This window comes from Tachyglossus aculeatus, chromosome 14 (genome assembly GCF_015852505.1).
Source record: "Tachyglossus aculeatus isolate mTacAcu1 chromosome 14, mTacAcu1.pri, whole genome shotgun sequence".
Lineage (NCBI taxonomy): Eukaryota > Metazoa > Chordata > Mammalia > Monotremata > Tachyglossidae > Tachyglossus > Tachyglossus aculeatus.
The window spans coordinates 40,209,165-40,227,995 of NC_052079.1; positions in this window are offsets into that span (position 1 = coordinate 40,209,165).

An 18,831-nucleotide genomic window follows, 5' to 3' on the forward strand; every position below is an offset into this window, starting at 1 on the left:
ACCATCGTGGACATACTCGATAAATCCAGTTTTAGTTTCATGCCCTACAGATTATTCTGGCTCTCTTTCCTATTGTCAAAGATTTAGAAAATTCCCTCCTCAACATTTGGTAGTTGCAGTCACTAATCAATCGGCAGTAATGAGTGCTTATTACTGTATTTCCAATATTCTGTAACAGAATCTCTTCAGACCTAATAACGTTCACCAGGAATGGGTTGATTTTTGTGACTCAACTTTCTGCAGAAAGTGACATTGGCATTGCAGAGGACTGATAGCAATATTGATCACATCTCTGCAAACTTGCCGTCTTTCCATATTCCATAGGTGAGAAACATCCTGCACAAGTTTATGAACAGAATCCCTCCTCTCTGTTTTTTGTTTGTGGGTATGGGGGTTTTTTTAATGGTATCTAAGTGCTTAGTATGTGCCTGCACTGTACTAACCGCTGGAGTAGATACAGTCTAATCAGGTAGGACACAGTCCATAAACCACAAGGGGATCACAGTCTTAATCCCCTTTTTGTAGAAGAGATAACGGAGGCACAGAGAAGTTAGGCGACTTGCCCAAAGTCATACAGCAGACAAGTGGTGAGCGGGGATTAGAACTCAGGCCCTTCTGACTCCATCCTGTTCTTTCTCAGGGGAGAAGGCAAGCAACTCCATAAACAAGGACAATGGCATCTTCAAAGAAAGCAGTGGTTGTCTCTGGATAATAAGGCTCCTACACCCTGAACTTTCACACACAAATTGCTTGTAGTGTTAACCTCTTAAGTACCGCTATCCTATGCTCTATTCAGTAGGCCATGTTGCTTGGTTGGGGAACATGGATGGTAAATCATCAGATTTGATAACTTTCTCAGTTTTTATGGCTCTGTCTGGAGTGGTGACTTTTAATATCAGAGAGAAAACCAGATGAAAGTGCTGTTTCCCTAGCTTTCAGATTTCCTCCTGGTCACTGATGAGGATGGTGCCTTCTGTATTTTTCAATGATGCTTTGATGCTACAGATGGACTCATATAGGAGCCCTTGGTTTGTTTTCACTTCGAATCTCAGATCACCTCGAGTCTCTTCAGCTGGTTTTAACTTGTTCTGCATGCCAAGTGCTAGGCTTTGATGATTATCCCTTTTGTCAGGATTGTGAGGCTACAGGTTTTGAAAATGAATTTATTGCTGCCAATAGTTCTTTCTTCTGGGAGACATTCAAATCAAATTGAACCAGCTGAAAGTGATTGCTAGAAAATACACCATAGAGGTCTCCAATCATTGTGCCCATTGTTAGAAGCAATTGGGGGTTTCTCATTCTAATAGGACTGGTTTGATGTGGTCACAAAAATACTTTTTTTGTCAATATCTTTGGTTTCCAGGAGCTGGCTATTCAATAATAATAATGATGATGATGATGGCATTTGTTAAGTGCTTACTATGTGCAAAGCACTGTTCTAAGCACTGGGGAGGATATAAGATGTTCAGGTTGTCCCATGCGGGGCTCACAGTCTTAATCCCCATTTTCCAGTTGAGGTAACTGAGGCACAGGGAAGTTAAGTGACTTGCCCAAAGTCACACAGCTGACAAGCGGCAGAGCCGGGATTTTAACCCATGACCTCTGAATCCCAAGCCCGGGCTCTTTCCACTGAGTCATCTTGACTAGTTGGCTGGCCCACTGGGGTAGCATTAGAGGAGGTACTGAGGTTATCATGTTGGACACAGTCCCTCTCCTATATGGTGCTCACAGTCTAAGTGAAGGAAAGTAGGTACTGAGTCTCCTTTTTACAGATGAAGAAACTGAGCCTCCAAGAAGTTAAGTGACTTGCCCAAAATCACACACCAGGCAAGTGACAAAGCTGTGATTAGAACCCAGGTTCTCTGATTCCCAGGCTTCTGCTCTCTCCACTAGGACTACACTGTCTCCCCACTAGGTTTGGAAAGCATCCAGCAGTTATCAGTCTGCTCAGAGAAACAGGAATCATTTTAGATGATGTGTTCCACGAAGCCTGGGAACGTGCACTTTGCTTCTGTTGTACCTTTCCGAGGGTTTAGACATTATATTACATTATACTTATACTCAGAAAATATCATCATAATCATTCCTTCAGGTTCTACTCGGCAATAAAGTAGTTAACATATCATCTCAAAAGCCCCTATGATGCGTCTCTTTGTTCAGTTGGTCGAAAATTGTGCTGGTGATTACACACTGATATCCAGCCCATTCACTGAGCTGGAATAAATCATTGCTATTTAGCTTTCCAATCTCATCTGGTCTAATGATTCTTCTCCAGGAACAAACTTTACTGCCTACACGTAAATTGAAATTGCCCATGACAATCAGCTTGTCAGGGGGCAATATATGGATTGGAGGCTGAACCTATGCCCACGCTAGATTGTGGCAGGGCTTTGAGCCAGCCACACCGCACCAGCGGCTTCTCCATCCCTTCATGCCGGTCACGGTTGCCAATCGTCATCACAACTATGCAGCCCTCTGATCGGGGACTTGTTGGGATTAGTCGTTTTGGGGCAAAAGTGACCTCTCATCTGGCGTTCAGTTTCCTCTTTCTGCTTTTCACTACAGGCTAGTGCAAAGCTACTTAATAAAATATGGCATGTTTTGCCCCCTGCCTCACCAATTGAGATTCCAACTGCCTTTTCATTGGAAAAATGTTACCTGCCCTCAAGGGGCTTACAATCTGATGGGCATATCCAACTGTCCACACTGACAGTCTCCCCAAGTGTAGCTTATAGAGCTGTTACATCCATGTCTTTTGCATATGATGCTCAATGTCAAGTGGTAGAGCATATTTACAAACAATGAGTTACAGAAAGGTACTCAGTTCATTAGCATCAGTGTAATGCTCATAGTGCATTGCCCCTTCTCTTAGTGGGACAAAAAGAGAATAGACACAGCAGAATGCTCAAACAGCTGCTGACTACTGAATGGAAATGAAGGGAACCTAAATGAAAAAGGTATTAAATTATTAAACAAATGGAAGGTAATTCCCTGCTTATACCAAATTTGGCTCTAGCAGCTTTGATTTGTCTGATCTTTTAACTGTCACTATACTTGGATTTTACTGTGGCTCCCTCGTTCAAGGGTCATAGCAAAAATAGGAGAAAACTTAGCAAATATCTACTTCGGCAAGTAGTTAATAAATATTTGTCCACTGACTGATGGATGGACTGACTTTGTAGTACCTTCCATCCAAGAACTGTGAAATACTTTGAAAGTCTAGTGTGCTCTAGAGGGCGAGAAGTACATAGAGGAGAGATAATCTAGCCAAAGCAAAAGTACACTGTTCTCTACTCCTTAGCCGGAAGGCAGGCAAAACTGACTTGGATTTTATCAGAGTCCAAAGGTGATCTCATTCTGGAGTGCTGGGCATTCCAGCAAGTTCAAAGAAAGGATTTTCATCAAAACTGTGTCATTTGATCTCATCTACTAAGGGAGCTGTGCGATGATGAAAAGATTCTAAAGGAGGTGATATCTGAAGGCAGGGATTCAAATCTTTGAGAGATTTTGATGTATCAAAGTCATTAATTGCACAAACTGAGAGCTCGGGCAGGCTATGAATCCATTACTTTCCAAGGGATTTGAGAGTTCTCCAGTCTGTCTGACAGTAGATCACTTGTCTTTTTTCAAAAAGTTAGTCCCTTACTTAAAAATGAATCTTTTGTAATGCACGCACGTCGTCATCCTTGTTATTTTCAGGTGCTATTTATGAGATCCACCTCTATCTTAAGCAATTTGGAGTTCCAAATAAAGCAAGTTAAACAAGCTTGCTCCGTCTCCCAAAGGAATTTATAATGTAATCTGGATGCACATAACACTGAGGAACAGGGCCAGAGACAATGGTTCTGCATCTAAAGCAGGGAAGAATTTCCTACCCTTCCTCCAGTTCTATACCATAGCATCACATCATACTCTACTTTCTATAATAATAATGGCATTTGTTAAGCGTTTACTATGTGCAAAGCACCATTCTAAGCACTGGGGAGGTTACATGGTGATCAGGTTGTCCCATGGGGGCTCACAGTCTTAATCCCCATTTTACAGATGAGGTAACTGAGGCACAAAGAAGTTAAGTGACTTGTCCAAAGTCACACAGCTGACAATTGGTGGAACAGGGATTTGAACCCTTGACCTCTGACTCCAAAGTCCGTGCTCCTTCCACTGAGCCATGCTGCTTCTCATAAAAAAGCAAATCCCTGTCCCATATGGGGCTCTGTCTCAATCCCCATTTTACAGATGAGGTAACTGAGGCACAGAGAAGTGAAGTGACTTGCCCAAGGTCACACAGCAGATGAGTGGCAGAGTTGGGATTAGAACCCATGACCACCTGACTCCCAGGACCGTGCTCTATCCACTAGGCCATGCTACTTCTCATTGTACTCTACTTTCTAGACTACATCCTCCTGAGGGGAGTATGAGTTGCCTGCAGCTAGAGTAAAGCCATTTCTGTGCTTCTTCTGGCACAGGGCTAGGCTTTTCTCTTTTTTCTTTTTTCTTTTTTTTGTGGTGTTTTTTAATCCCTTACTCTGTTCCAGGGTGTTTCTAAACTCTGAGGGAGATACAAGATTATCAGATTGAACACAGCCCATGTCCCAAGTAGGGCACACAGTCGTAATCCCCATTTTACAGATGAGATAACAGGCACAGAGAAGTTAGGTGACTTGCCAGAAGTCACACAGCAGACAAGTGGCAGAGCTGGAACTAGAACTCAGGTCCTTCTGATTCTCAGGCTCATACCCTTTCCGCTAGGCCATGCTGCTTCTATCATCGTCATCATCACCATGAACACCTCAGATTGCAAAGCCATTTGGACTTAGATGGATACCTTCAAGTACAGCTTTGAGAAGCAGTGTTTATAGCACCCAGGCCTGGAAATCAGAGGACCTGGATTTTAATCCCAATCCTGCCACTCGTCTGCTGTGACCTTGAACAAGCCACTACACTTCTCTGTGCCTGTTTCCTCATCTGTAAAATGGGAACCTGTTCTCTTTCCTGCTTAGACTATGAGCCCCGTGTGAGACCTGATTATCTTGCATCTATCCCAGTGCTTAGTACAGCACTTGAGACATAAGTGCTTAACAAATACAATTACTAGTGCAGAAAATTCTCCAGGGAGTTATGTCAGTTACGAAAGGGAGACGCTGCTCAAGGGGAAAACAGACATCGAGAATTTCTTGCTACTTGTAATCAGGTGGAAACATTCCATATGACATTACTCAGAAGTCCACTCAAATCCCCATAGTGTTTTTCCGAAGGACCCCTCTCCCAGCACCCTACAGTTTTAGAGCCTTTGTGACACACTCCCAGATCCCTGTTGACACCATTTTTTGATTCACGCTCCCATCCTTGCTCCCTCGGGGTTATACGATCCCCACACCACTACACCTGATCACCTGCCCTTCTGATGTTCCACCCGGGGTGGTTGGTTACCTCACATGACATTTGAAGCCAAACCTACTCAAAAAGGTAAACTCAAACAGCCGGGACACAGACAGCAATGCCGCCAAGAAAGCAAGAGGCAATAGAGCAATAAATGAAAGATTTATCCCATTGCAAGAGCTAATGTTTGGGTGTTCAGGGCCAAGAAGAAAGATATATGCGGTGATGATTTTCTTTCATTAGGAAAAAAATAGTCACCCTACTTTCTCTTAGAGATAGCTAGATGGAGAGAAGATTGGGTCTTGGATCTTTGAAAATTAGGGTAAAGAAAAGGCTTTAAAAAATACTACCAAATGGCCCTTGCCTATGCATGAATTGCTAGCAAATATCCCATGTTGTCATGCTTCAGCTTTTCCTATCAAGAAAATGTCAACCCTTATTCTGGAGTAGGGTATATGAAACAGTGAATATCTTCGATGTGATTAAATTCTAAAGTTACAGGCTAAGGTAACTGGGGAGTGGGAGGTGGCTTCAAAGTCAATAATATGGCACTGTTTGGGAAAATATTTTAAAATATACACAGTTGAGTCTGAAAATCCTCCCTGCTGCAACTATTACTATCATTTGCCAGAGTTATCTCCAGAGTGAGGATGTCAGTTGTGGTGCTTGTTACTCCAACACTTAACACAGTAAACACTTGATAAATTCATAAATAAGATATTTCTAAATGTTTATATTTGACATTCCCGCTTATTTCTCTATCAGTTCAGCAATGGTGTTTGAGTTCTTCTGGGATTCAGAACATTGTACTAAGTGCTTGGGAGACTACAGCAGAACCAAAAGGCCTGATCCCTGCCCTCAGTGGGTTTACAATTTAATGGATTAAACAGGAAGACATAAATTATGAAATAGAGAGAGGAGGGGGAAGACCAAGTAATAATAATAATAACATTTATTAAGCTCTTACTATGTGCAAAGCACTGTTCTAAGCACTGGGGAGGTTACAAGGTTATCAGATTGTCCCATGGGGGGCTCACAATCTTAATCCCCATTCTACAGATGAGGTAACTGAAGCACAGAGAAGTTAAGTGACTTGCCCAAAGTCACACAGCTGACAATTGGCAGAGCCGTAATTTGAACCAATGAACTCTGACCCCAAAGCCTGGGCTCTTTCCACTGAACCACGAAGTATAGAGCAGGTATTTGCATAAGCATGTCAAGATCAACTAGCTGGATAAGTAACTGAATGTACTGTGAGACATGCATGTATATGTAAGTGCTGAAGTTGGGTATAAATCCATAAGTGCTAAGGGTGGCTGTTTTGGTGTTGGGAATTAATCAGTGAAAGCTTCTTGGGGGAGCGATTTTTGGAAGGTTTTGAATATGGGAAGAGCTATGGCCTGGGGGATTTGAAGGTTTTGTAAGGACAGCTTCATCATTCATTCATTCAATCATATTTATTGAGCACTTACTGTGTGCAGAGCACTGTACTAAGTGCTTGGAGAGTACAATTTGGCAACAAATAGAAACAATCCCTACACAACAACGGGCTCACAGTCTAGAAGAATGATGCAGTGGAATCATTAGGATATTTTTTCCCAGAAACCTGCAAAGAGAAGCATCAGGGTTTAGTGGAAAGTGTATAGCCCTGGGAGTCGGAGGACCTCAATTCATTCATTAAATTGTATTTATAGAGCACTTACTGTGTGCAGAGCACTATACTAAGTGCTTGGGAAGTACAAATTGGCAATGTATAGAGACGGTCCCTACCCAACAATGGGATTCTAATCCCAGCTCTGCCGGTTACCTACTGTGTGCTCTTGTGCAAGTCACTAAACTTCTCTGGGCTTTGGTTTCCACATATGTGAAATGGGAATTAAATATTTGATCTCCCTCCTACTTAATCTGTGAGTCCCATGTGGGACAAGGACTGTGCCCAACCTGATTACCTTGGATCTACCTAGGTGCTTGGTATGGTTCTTGGCACATAGTCAGTGTTCTATAAACAGTGTTATTATTAATAAATAATTATTTATTATTAGCTGGATATTAAGAGGAGCAAGGCCTTGAATTTTATTCTTTTGGGGGCAGAAGCCCAGATGTATCAGAGTAAAGACCATCTGAAGGTTCATTACCAAATGGTGGCATAACTAGTGAGAAATAAATTTATTTCCCCACTCAGATGTCTCTGCTTGTAATCAGCCAAACTAAGTGATTTTGCTTTTGAGAATGAGAGTAGAAATGAAACAGTTTCAAGGTAAATTCACCATGCTAAGACTGTTTTGTTGGGGGGGTGGGGGGGGGGGGGGCGTTAAAATAGATACCAGGGACATATACCTAAAAACATCTTTATTATAATATTAGAAAAAAGGGTCAATGCTATTGGAAGGAGAATGGTGTTGAATAAAGCTTTCACCTTTTGGTAGCTTTTGGACACCTACTCTATTGTTTCATTATACTTGTTTAATAGTCTATTATAAACAAGTAAGAAAGCTGGAAAGCTTTCAGAGTAGAGACATACAATCTGACTAGTATTTTCTAAAATGTTGTTCTCAAGGCAATGTAACCAAGGCAATAGCACCACAGAATGTTCTGCAAATGAGACGAAACAAAACCTTTCACACTCATTAAACAAATCTTTCACTGTTTTCAGTTAACTATAATACCAACAGCTTTTAGCCTTTTTGTGTAGCTGTATGATGTAAGGATAGGGTAGCAAGGACTTGAAAAAATGACTAGACAATCAATCAAGGGGATAGAAGAATACGTATCAAGTATGTTTCAGAGGGAATTAAATGCATTAAAATCCATGAGACACACTCTTTGTAGAATTTAATTGAACTATTTTTCAGGAATTTGTGTTCAGTTCCCTTTATTTATATTTAATGTGGCAGCAAACAATGAGCCTGGGTATCTGCTCTCTGGACTAATCATTCCATTGTATCTGTGACTAAACTCTTGAGACTTTGCATGTCTTGGAACGCTGGTCAGGTCGGCTCTTGTTATTGAGTTTCTAAGGCTGAAGATGAACCGTGTTTAGTATTTGCTCTTTCAGAAAGGGAAAAGAAAATTGTACCTGGAGGCAACAAGAAGAGTCAAGAGTAATTTATAGTGAGTAAGTAAAATGGAGTCCTGCAGGAGGTCAGGTTAGCTTTAACCAGGAGTGTCACTGTTGTCAGCACCTGTTACCTGAGATGGATGAAGACAACAGGCCATTACTGGAATCATTAGAAAAGGACGAGAGAGCGGGCTATACAGTTTTATTGATTTGGGTTTCATAGGGTGGTTGATTTTTGTGGGCACATATGTTTCTGTTATAGTGTATTTCTGCCGTATAATGAACACTGTAAATGACCTGGTAAGCATTGACAGTCCCATTTTGGCCTTATCAGTTATGTTACCCTCAATCAATTTGTTTTTTGAGTTCAAGACATTAAGATTATTTTTTATATATTATGTGCGTGTGCGTTTGTGCGCATGTGTGTATGTGCGAGCGCGAGATAGGGTATATGTATCCTACACTGTGCTCATCTGTATCATACATGTACTGCATATACACTCCTAAACAGTTGGGTGTGTACACACTCACACAAATATAGCACTGGATGCAGTGGTTGGAATTATTTAATAATTCAATGCATGGATGTTTTAATTTGCTTCTAACTACTATAGCAGCTAATACTAAAAAATAAACTACAGTTTTATTCTTAATGTTTTGAGTAAACACTGTGAAAGCTAGTTTGTGTCCTTTCACATACTACTTTCCCCCCAAAACAAAATTCCTAGATAATTCTAACAATTCAAGGGAAAGCTCAGGAGTCCAAGAAGACTTTTTTCTTTATTGTTTCCAGGTTGATTCACTAACATGGCATTTGGAGGGATGGAATTCAGCTCTGGACTGTCTCTGAATTTCCATGCTATGCCCTCCGCAGGCTCTCGGTAAATATGGGCTAATGGTGGTGGTGAGGGGGAAAACAGAAGAAAGACAAATGCCAGACCTTCCACTCTGAAGCCAATTCTTCAAATGGGTAGAAAATAGAAGCAAGTTGCCCAGGAAAGGACCTGAAACTTGGATACCAAGAGACGAGACTCAGAATGAGACTAAGGATGGGTATCCACTCAGCAACGATCAGTCAGTCGGAAATAAAAATCAACAATGTGGGGGGAAAGGGGGTTTCAGTGAAACCCAGGCATACAGCCAGGGAAGAGTGGTGGTGTAGATCATAGCTAGAACATCTCACAATAAATAAAACTTGAGTGGACTTGGCTGGATAGTTCCTCCGCATGAAATGATCTGCACTGAGATTTATTCTGCTGTGCAGAACAAACGAGTTCAGTTTGAATGCCTTGTGTCTTTGTGTGGTACCGGTTTTTTTTCCCGGCACCAAAAAGGAACTCCTTACCTCAAATCTAGCCATCAGCTTTACAGCACTCAATCTCCTTGCCCGACCCCACCTTATCGTCCTGATTTCCTACTATAGCCCAACCCAAACACGTGCCTCCTCTGCCAGCCTACTCACTGTCTTGATTCTTTCTCACCACCTGCCTCTGACCTGAAACACCTTTCCTCTTCATATCTGATGGATGACCACACTCCCCATCTTTGAAGTCTTATTTAAAAGCGCATCTCATCTAAGAATTCGTCCCTAACTAAGCACTCATTTCCTCTTTTCCCATTCCCTTCTGTCTTGCCCTTGACCTTGGATTTGCACCCTTTATCCATTCCTCCCACAGCACTTATATACATAGCTGTAATTTATTTGTATTGCCTTTTCTCTCCCTCTATACAGTAAATTTGTTGTGGACATGTACTAACTCTGTTATATTGTACTCTCCCAAGTAGTTAGTACAGGGCTCTGCACACAGTATCAATTAATCAATCAATTGTATTTATTGAGCGCTTACTATGTGCAGAGCACTGTACTAAGCGCTTGGGAAGTACAAATTGGCAACACATAGAGACAGTCCCTACCCAACAGTGGGCTCACAGTCTAAAAGGGGGAGACAGAGAACAGAACCAAACATACCAACAAAATAAAATAAATAGGATAGAAATGTACAAGTAAAATAAATAAATAAATAAATAAATAGAGTAATAAATATGTACAACCATATATACATATATACAGGTGCTGTGGGGAAGGGAAGGAGGTAAGATGGGGGGATGGAGAGGGGGACGAGGGGGAGAGGAGGGAAGGGGCTCAGTCTGGGAAGGCCTCCTTATTTATTGAGTAAGTACTCAATAAATAAGAATTGACTGATTCCTGGGCTCATCATCATCGTAATGGTATTTATTAAGTGCTTACTATGTGCCAAGCACTGGGGTAGACAAGATCATTAACAATATAATCAGATTGGACACCGCTCCTGTAGCACAGAGGACTAGCAGTCTAAAAAGGAGGGAGAACAGGTGTTTTATTCCCCTTTTACCCACAAAGAAACTGAGGCACAGAGTGATTGTTATTTTTTCAAGGTCATATAGCAGGCATGTGGCCATGCCAGGACTAGAACCCAGGTCTCCTGACCCTTTCTGTGCTTTTTCCACTAGGCCAGAGATAACCTAAAGAGACCAAGAGAAATTAAAAAGTCTAATCCTTTACATTGCTTTAAATTTCCAAAACTGGAAAGTACAATTTCCTAATCTATTCAAAGCTTCATTGATCAAATTTGTGGTAAATCAACTAAAATGATTCATTGCACTTTCAGGGAAAGTAATTAAAGATTAGCCAGAAATGAGTTTTTTTTAGATGATTCATCTCCGATCTGTCAGTCATTAGCATTTATTGAGAACTTAACAGTAATTATGATATTTGTTAAGCACTATGTGCCAAGCACTGTTCTAAGCACTGGGGTAAATACAAGGTAATCAGGCTGTCCCACATGGGGCTTACAGTCTTAATTCCCACTTTACAGCTGAGGTAACTGAGGCCCAGGGAAGTTAAATGACTTGCCCAAGGTCACACAGCAGACAAATGTCAGAACTGGGATTAGAACTCATGTCCTCTGACTCCCAAGCCTGTGCTCTTTCCACTAAGGCACGCTGCTTCTCGTGCTTCTGCACTTAATATGTGCAGAGCACTGTACTAAGTGCTTGGGAGAGTACAATAGATTCACTACCCCTGCCCTCAAGGAGCTTACAATCTACTCACTTAAATTAGATGAGAGAAACCAATATAATATACACAACACATACTTGATAGAGGGGTCAGAGAATTGTGAATACTTGTGCTAAAATGGCTCACAAGTGGCATTTGGGGATCATAAAATGCGATTTAGAATTAGTTGGGAAACATGTCTCCAGGAGGGGATATGATTAAAAAAGGACTTTGCAGTGAGAGAAAATAGCGGTCTATTGGAGTTGAAGGTTGGAGGGAGTTCCAGTGGGGATGGAGGATGTGAACAAGAGGTCTGTGATGAGGGACACTCAATAGGTCATCTTGAGGATAGCTCAACAGCTAAAACAGCTACTAAGTTCTTCCAAATACCTACTGCCACTGTCAGAGATAAAATACTGCGCTGAATGAACAATTACTTTGACCTTGTAATGACCCTATATATTTTCTCATTCAGAAACCCAGACAGTAAGGGTCAAAAATCACTTCGATCTTTGAAAGGAAATTGACCCTCAGGTCCTTGGAAATTCAGCTCAAGTTAAGCCCTGAGAGTTACAAATTTTCAGAGAGAAATGGAAACTTTTCCTGAGTTGTCACTTTGTTTATAAGGTGCTGCCTAATATTAACCTGGAGTTCAGTCTGCATTTTAATATAAAATTTAAACTAGTTTTTCCCTAGGCAATCTCCATCACCAACATCTTTCCCGTGTTGTACATGGAGGGGATGTAATAGACCACAAGTTAATGCCTACACATAACCAACCCCCGGTGGTTAGGAGTCCAAGTAAGTGGGGCAAAAGGAGCAGGTTAAATTTAGGGAGACAGAGAGAAAAAACTCACATCATCCTTTCATTTTATCCAATATCTTTCTTCTCTGTAAGATTACTTGTCTTTTTACCTTAACTCTCCCCACAAATCTGAACAGAAACCTGCTCCTCCCGTCCATCCCTCCCATTCCCTCCCCCTTCTCTACTTTCTTGTTCCCTGGAGAATCACAGTGATCATGTAGGCTGCATTCTGTGATACCCCAGAGCTATTTTGACTCTAGAAATGACTGGGTTTTTTTTTTAAGTGATTGCCTTAATCCCAGCTGGAACCGGATGTACACTGAACCCTTGCGAAAGTGACTTGGATAGTTTCCAGAGTTTGTCTTGAAACGTAATTGCAGAGTACCTAGTACTTTTAAAATATATATGTTTTAGTTGTGCTTCTCAGACAATATTCCTCCAACCCTTTTTTAGGAAATGACAAAATTGCTCTTGTTATAATTAATGGAGTACAGAAATAGTGGGGAAACATGCCTGAAGGTTTAAACCATAATTCTATTACTAATATATTCCCTTGGCTTGCCTTTTGAACTCTGTCATTTCTTGCCTTGCAGCAGTGTTTAATGAGAGGAGAGATTATTTAAATGAGCTCAGAGTAGAACATTATTTCTAGGGTCTTAGAGATCTTGGGCAATATCTTCTGTTGCTATCAAATAAGTTAGATCTGTATATCATCAATTAATAACTGATCTTGAGTTACGTGGTTGCCACCCTGATTGCCTGTTATATTTCTGGAATCTTCTTTGAGGAACTACTAGTGAGCCAGCCACAAAAAACAGATGCAGAAAATAGAACCCTGTTAGTGAAATGACAGAAATCTAGCAGTGTATTCAGTTCAGTGCTATGTCATTGCTGTCAATGATATAGCAATCAGTGGGCAAAACAGTTATTTGCACAGTTAGAATAACTTGTTTCTAGGAAGTGACTAGATTTGCTTGAGTCCAAAGGGCTAAAGATTAGAGTTTCTTAAGCATGTTTGGGAAGGAAAAAGGAAGAGAATAAAAGAAAAGGATAGAGAGAGCCATGTGCACTAAAGGAAGGGGAATGTATGCACATTGTCAAATGGTGAACACCAGAGTGGACATACTCTCATGTACACAAAAACACACATGGACACTTAAATAGAGCAGTTGCAGTAATGATAATTCTCAATTTTGCAGTCTTGAATTTCCTTCTCCTCTTTACCTTTACTACAGACAACACCAATATCATTCTTGTCTCTCAATCCCGCAACCTACGCTTGATCCTCAGCTCATCTCTCTCTCTCTCTCTCTAGACCAAGTATTCAATCTGTTACCAAATTCTGTTGGTTCTATCTTCCCAACATCACTAAAATCCACCCTTTGTTCTCTATCCAAACTGCTACTTCCCTGATCCAAGCACTCATCATACTCCTCCTTGCTGATCTCCCTGCCTTCTGTGTCTCCCCATTCCAGTCCATACTTGACTCTGCTGCCCAGGTATTTTTTTGTAAATTATCTTCAGTCACTGAGTGATTGAGAAGCTCTTATGATGTAAGAAACAATGTGGTAAGTGGAAGTTAATTACAAGATAGTACAGTGAAAACACAGATTTCCTGTGCAGAGCTGGGCCAAAGCTGAGAGAAGATGTAAGAAACAGCAACAGGTGTTGAAAATCAACTGTGACTTTCTGAAAGTTCCCACTACTGGATTCAAAGGACCTGGGTTCTTACTCCAACTCTGCCACTTGCGTGCTATGTGGCTTCAGGCAAGTCGTTTTCTGTGCCTCAATTTCCTCATCCTTATAACCGGCATTAAATATCTACCCTCCTTCCTACTTATGCTGTGAGCTCCATAATAATAATAATAATAATAATAATAATAATAATAATGGCATTTGTTAAGCACTTACTATGTGCAGTGCACTGTTCTAAGCGCCGGAGGGAGATACAAAGTGATCAGATTGTCCCACGTGGAGCTCACAGTCTTAATCCCCATTTTACAGATGAGGTAATTGAGGCACAGATAAATTAAGTGACTTGCCCAAGGTCACACAGCTGACAATTGGTGGAGCCGGGATTTGAATCTATGACCTCTGACTCCCAAGCCTGTGCTGTTTCCATTGAGCCACGCTGCTTCTCCATGTGGGACAGAGACTGTGTCTTACCAGATTATCTTGTATCTCCCCTGGCATTTAATACAGTGAACGACACATAGCAAATGCATAACAAATATCACAATAATTGTGAGTAGTAGGCCGACCTCCTGTGGGCTAGTGGAACTCGGTAATGGCAGCAGGAACTGTGTTGAGCTAGTGACTGTGTTTCTCTAGTTCACCTTTTCCTAAACTGTATTTCTCCTGATGCTACTGCAGCTTAGCCCCAAGGTATCACCTGTTTCCTAAATTTCCAGTCACTCTCGCAACCACCATAGCCAAAAGTATGGTCATTCTAAAGGGGGGTGACAAGCTGGGGACGCAGAGCAATTTACCCAGGGTGGTCACTTTGCACACATGGGAATTTCCAGAGTCTTAGAATATTGATATTTGAAGGAGTTCAGAATTATAAAGATAACTGTAAGAAAAGAGAAACCCCTTAGAGAGGTATTTGTCAGTTACAGAGAAAATTTAATAAAACCTAATTTCAAAACTGATAAACAGTTGATCCAATATGCTGGGATTAGGCAGTGAGGGTTTTTCCTGGGAATTTACAGAGAGATAAGTATCTCATGAATAAATAAATTCAGAGAGCTCAGGCTGAGGTGTTTATTGATTTAGAAAATGCTTGTTTGAGAGATTACCCTGGAGAAAAGAACTATTATTGCTGATAATATAATAGTTTTATTCAGAACATCCAGCTATATGTCAATGATGTGCAGGTTGAGAGGAAAAATCTGAGTTTTAAGTGTTTGGGAAATAGCTGGATGTACCTTGTCATTTGCTTAGGTTCCAATCCAGAATGAACATTCGTTCAGTTTTATACCAGGCAGCCTGGTTGTCAGCCATCTACCCCATAAGACTTCAGCACTGGATGCCTTTATGTCTCTGTTTTTATTTTAAATACTCTGCTTCCGCTCACCTGAATTCCTGCTATCAAGTCATATGACTGGGAGAAGTGTGGCCTAGTAGTAAGAGCACTGGCCTGGGAGTTGGAGGGCCTGGGTTCTAATCCCAGATCTGCTAATTGCTTGCTGTGCGACCTTGGGCAAGTCACTTAACTTCTCTGAACTTGTTTCCTCGACAGTAAAATGGGATTAAATCTTATTCCCGCCTACTTAGACGATGAGCCCCATGTGGGACAGACTCTGTGCCCAACCTGATACACTTGTATCTACCCCAGCGCTTAGGACAATGCTTAACACATACATACAATTTTTTTAAAGTGTCCACATTCGGGGGAACTGGTTGTGAAATGCAGCATCTCTGAAGCAAGCTGGCTCAGGAAGCCATTGAGCCCCTGGAGAAATGCTTTAGGCTCAGGCTTTGTTTCTTAAATTGTCACTACATTATCCTACGTGCCTTGGGTAATTCCCAAAGCATCATGACCAGTCGAGTTCCATAACTGACTACCCTATTCCTCCCCTTAATGGTATTTATGAAGCGTTTACTCTGCACAGACCTCCATATTAAACACTTGGGCAAGTACAATAGAGTTGGCAGAGAACAACCCAGCCCTCAAGGAACTTCAGTCTAGTAGAGCAGGCAGACAGTAAAATAAATTGCAGATACTGGAAGCAACAGAGTGTAAGGACATGAATGCTGTGTCAGTGGAGTGTGTATCAAAGTGCTTAAGGGGTACAGACCCAAGCGCATAAATAATGCAAGGGAGAATTCAGTCATGGAAGGTTTCCTGGGGGAGGTGTGATTTTTAGTAGGGCTTTGAAAATGGGAAGATTGGTGGTCTGTCCCTCCTACTTAGACTTTGAGCCTCATGGGACAGGGACTGTGTCTGACCTGAGTAACTTGTATCTACCCCAGGGCTTAGAACAGTGCTTGATACAAAGACAGCACCTAAAAAATAAAATAATGATAATGATGATATGAAATGGAATTGGTTTAAATGGACAATAGGAGGGGGCCTAGAACTGACTGTAGACTGCAATTTCATTGGGGGCAGGGAAGGTCTATTGTTGTACTCTTCCCACGTGATTAGTACCATACTCTGCACGTAGTAAGCTCTCAAAAACTGACTGACTGAGCCTTAGGGTCCCCTTAAGTTAGTGGGTGGAAGGCAGAGGATGAGCCAGTGAAAGAGAGTTGGAAGAGCGGACAGAGAGAGAGGAATACCACCAGGAGAGCGTCAGCAAAAGCATAGTTAAATAGTATTTTCAAGAGAAGAGGATGGTCCATGGTGCTAGACAGTTGAGAGGTCTAGGAGGATTAGAATGGAATAGGGTTTATTGAATTTGGCAAGAAAGAGGTCACTGGTAACCTGGGAGAGGTCAGTTTCTGTGGAGTGGCAGGGTCTGCAGCCAGATGGTGGGGGGCTGATTAGAATCAGAGGAGAGGAAGCAGAGTCAGTGGGTGTAAACAACTTGTTTGAGGAGTTTGGAAAGGAGGGAGTCGGAGCAGTAACTGAGGTGTGCAATGGAGATGACAGACAGCTTTGTCAGGATAGAGGTTATGTGGGTATGTTCGAAGACAGAAGAGAAGGGCCCTTATAGATGAGTTCAATGCTTATAGCTCATCTTACAATGAAAGTCCCTTGAATTGGTGTGTACTGTAGCTTGGAAGCAGGAACCAAGACATCTTACAGAGCTCGGAGTCCAGTGGTGTGGAAATATCTTAAGCACTCAGGAAAAAATGCCTAAAATAGATAAGCTCTCACAATAATAACAAAACGAATAACAAACAAATCCATTGTATCATTTTAATCAAATAATTGACATTCTCAATCTCAAGAAAAAATGCTCTGCCCCAGCTGTTTCCTCCCCTTGAAAGCTGTTCTTGCGATTCTGAATACTATCCTTGGGTTCCATGGTAACCGCATGTCTCCGGTCAAGTCTGTTGTGACCGTGGTACAGTTTGAGAAATTTTAAACTGCCACCTAAGACGAACCATACTTCAGAGACCCTAATGGGTATGTTGGTTGTAGAGGTAGGTTTGGAACGCTTTGTATGCAGTCCATTAAGTTAAATGACACCGAGCAAATAGGGTGGGGGAATGCTAGTTACTTCAACCCTAACAGAAAATAGCTCTTCACAAAATATTCTACCTCTAATTATTGTTTTTTAGCCCCAATATTTACTCTCTAGACATTGACTGTTGACATTTAGTGAATCCTTCCTGTGTATTTTTCACCTTTCTCATTAAAAAATAATGAACTGGTCCTCCGGTATACCTAAACAAAAAAAAAAAATTCTGGCTATTATAATATACAAAAATGAACCATATCAGTAATATGTAACACTATTCAAGAATTTTGCATGAACTGTGACTGAGACTTTGGCTCCATGTGGGATGGGACTGTGTCTAGCCAGATTAACTTGTATCAATGCCAGTATTTAGGAGATTGCTTGACACATTGTAAGTGCTTACAAATATAATGATGATAATAATGGTAATAATAATAATGGAATTTTAGTCACTGAAAGGATGTTCAGTGGAGCTTTTTTCATGAAAACATGATTAAAAATCAAATTTTTATTCTTGGTCCATAAAGCAACGCTTTGAAATTTTGTAAATTTTGTTAAATATTTAGTTGTTTTCACCTTAAATAATTTATTCCAAAATCCAGTTCTTGATTGAAGTATATATCTGGACATTTTGATTGGGCAGCTAGTTGTCAGATAATTTATAAAACATATTGTTGTCATTAGTGACCCTCTATTCACCTTGGGCTGTATCCCAAATCATAATTTAAAACATGAATTGGTCAGAATCATGATCTACACTGAATCTCACTGAAAATATACATATATGTATATATACATTCTTCTGAGTAAAACTTCCCCACCGTCTTCCCTGCCTCAGAAGCCTATAATATTGATTTTTCCCAGTTGCTTAGTACACATAGTCCTCTCTATTCAGATGCTCAGTATGTAGCATTGATGATGTACACTTGACCAATAAATTAGCTATCGCAAATCCATCAACGGTTGCCCAATTTTGCACAAGAAAGGTAAGTGTGTTTATAGAGAGAAATTTAATTTGGGAAAACTGAAAAGTTCTTTCAAATAATAGTTGTCCACATCAATTAAAAGTTCTAAAGTGGGGAAACAAGTAGGGAAATTTTGTCTTCAGGGAGAAGTATCTCCATTTGTCTTCTACTCTCTGTGAGCAGAAAATGTAAAATCCATCACTTGGGTAGTTAGTGGCAAATTTACAAAGACTTGGTCGATGCCAACAGATTAGACTTCTGTATAATGACACTAATATGAACTAGTTCAGTTCTATTATATTTAGAATTCAAGAGATCCACGATGATTTAAATAGAGAGAGTGCTAATATAAAGAGAAAAGCCTGTCTAATTAGAAAATTAAAAAAAAACAGGAAAATAAATAAAGGCTTTAGAAGAGTTGGCACAGGCTCTAATTTGCCTGGAGGCATTCTAAC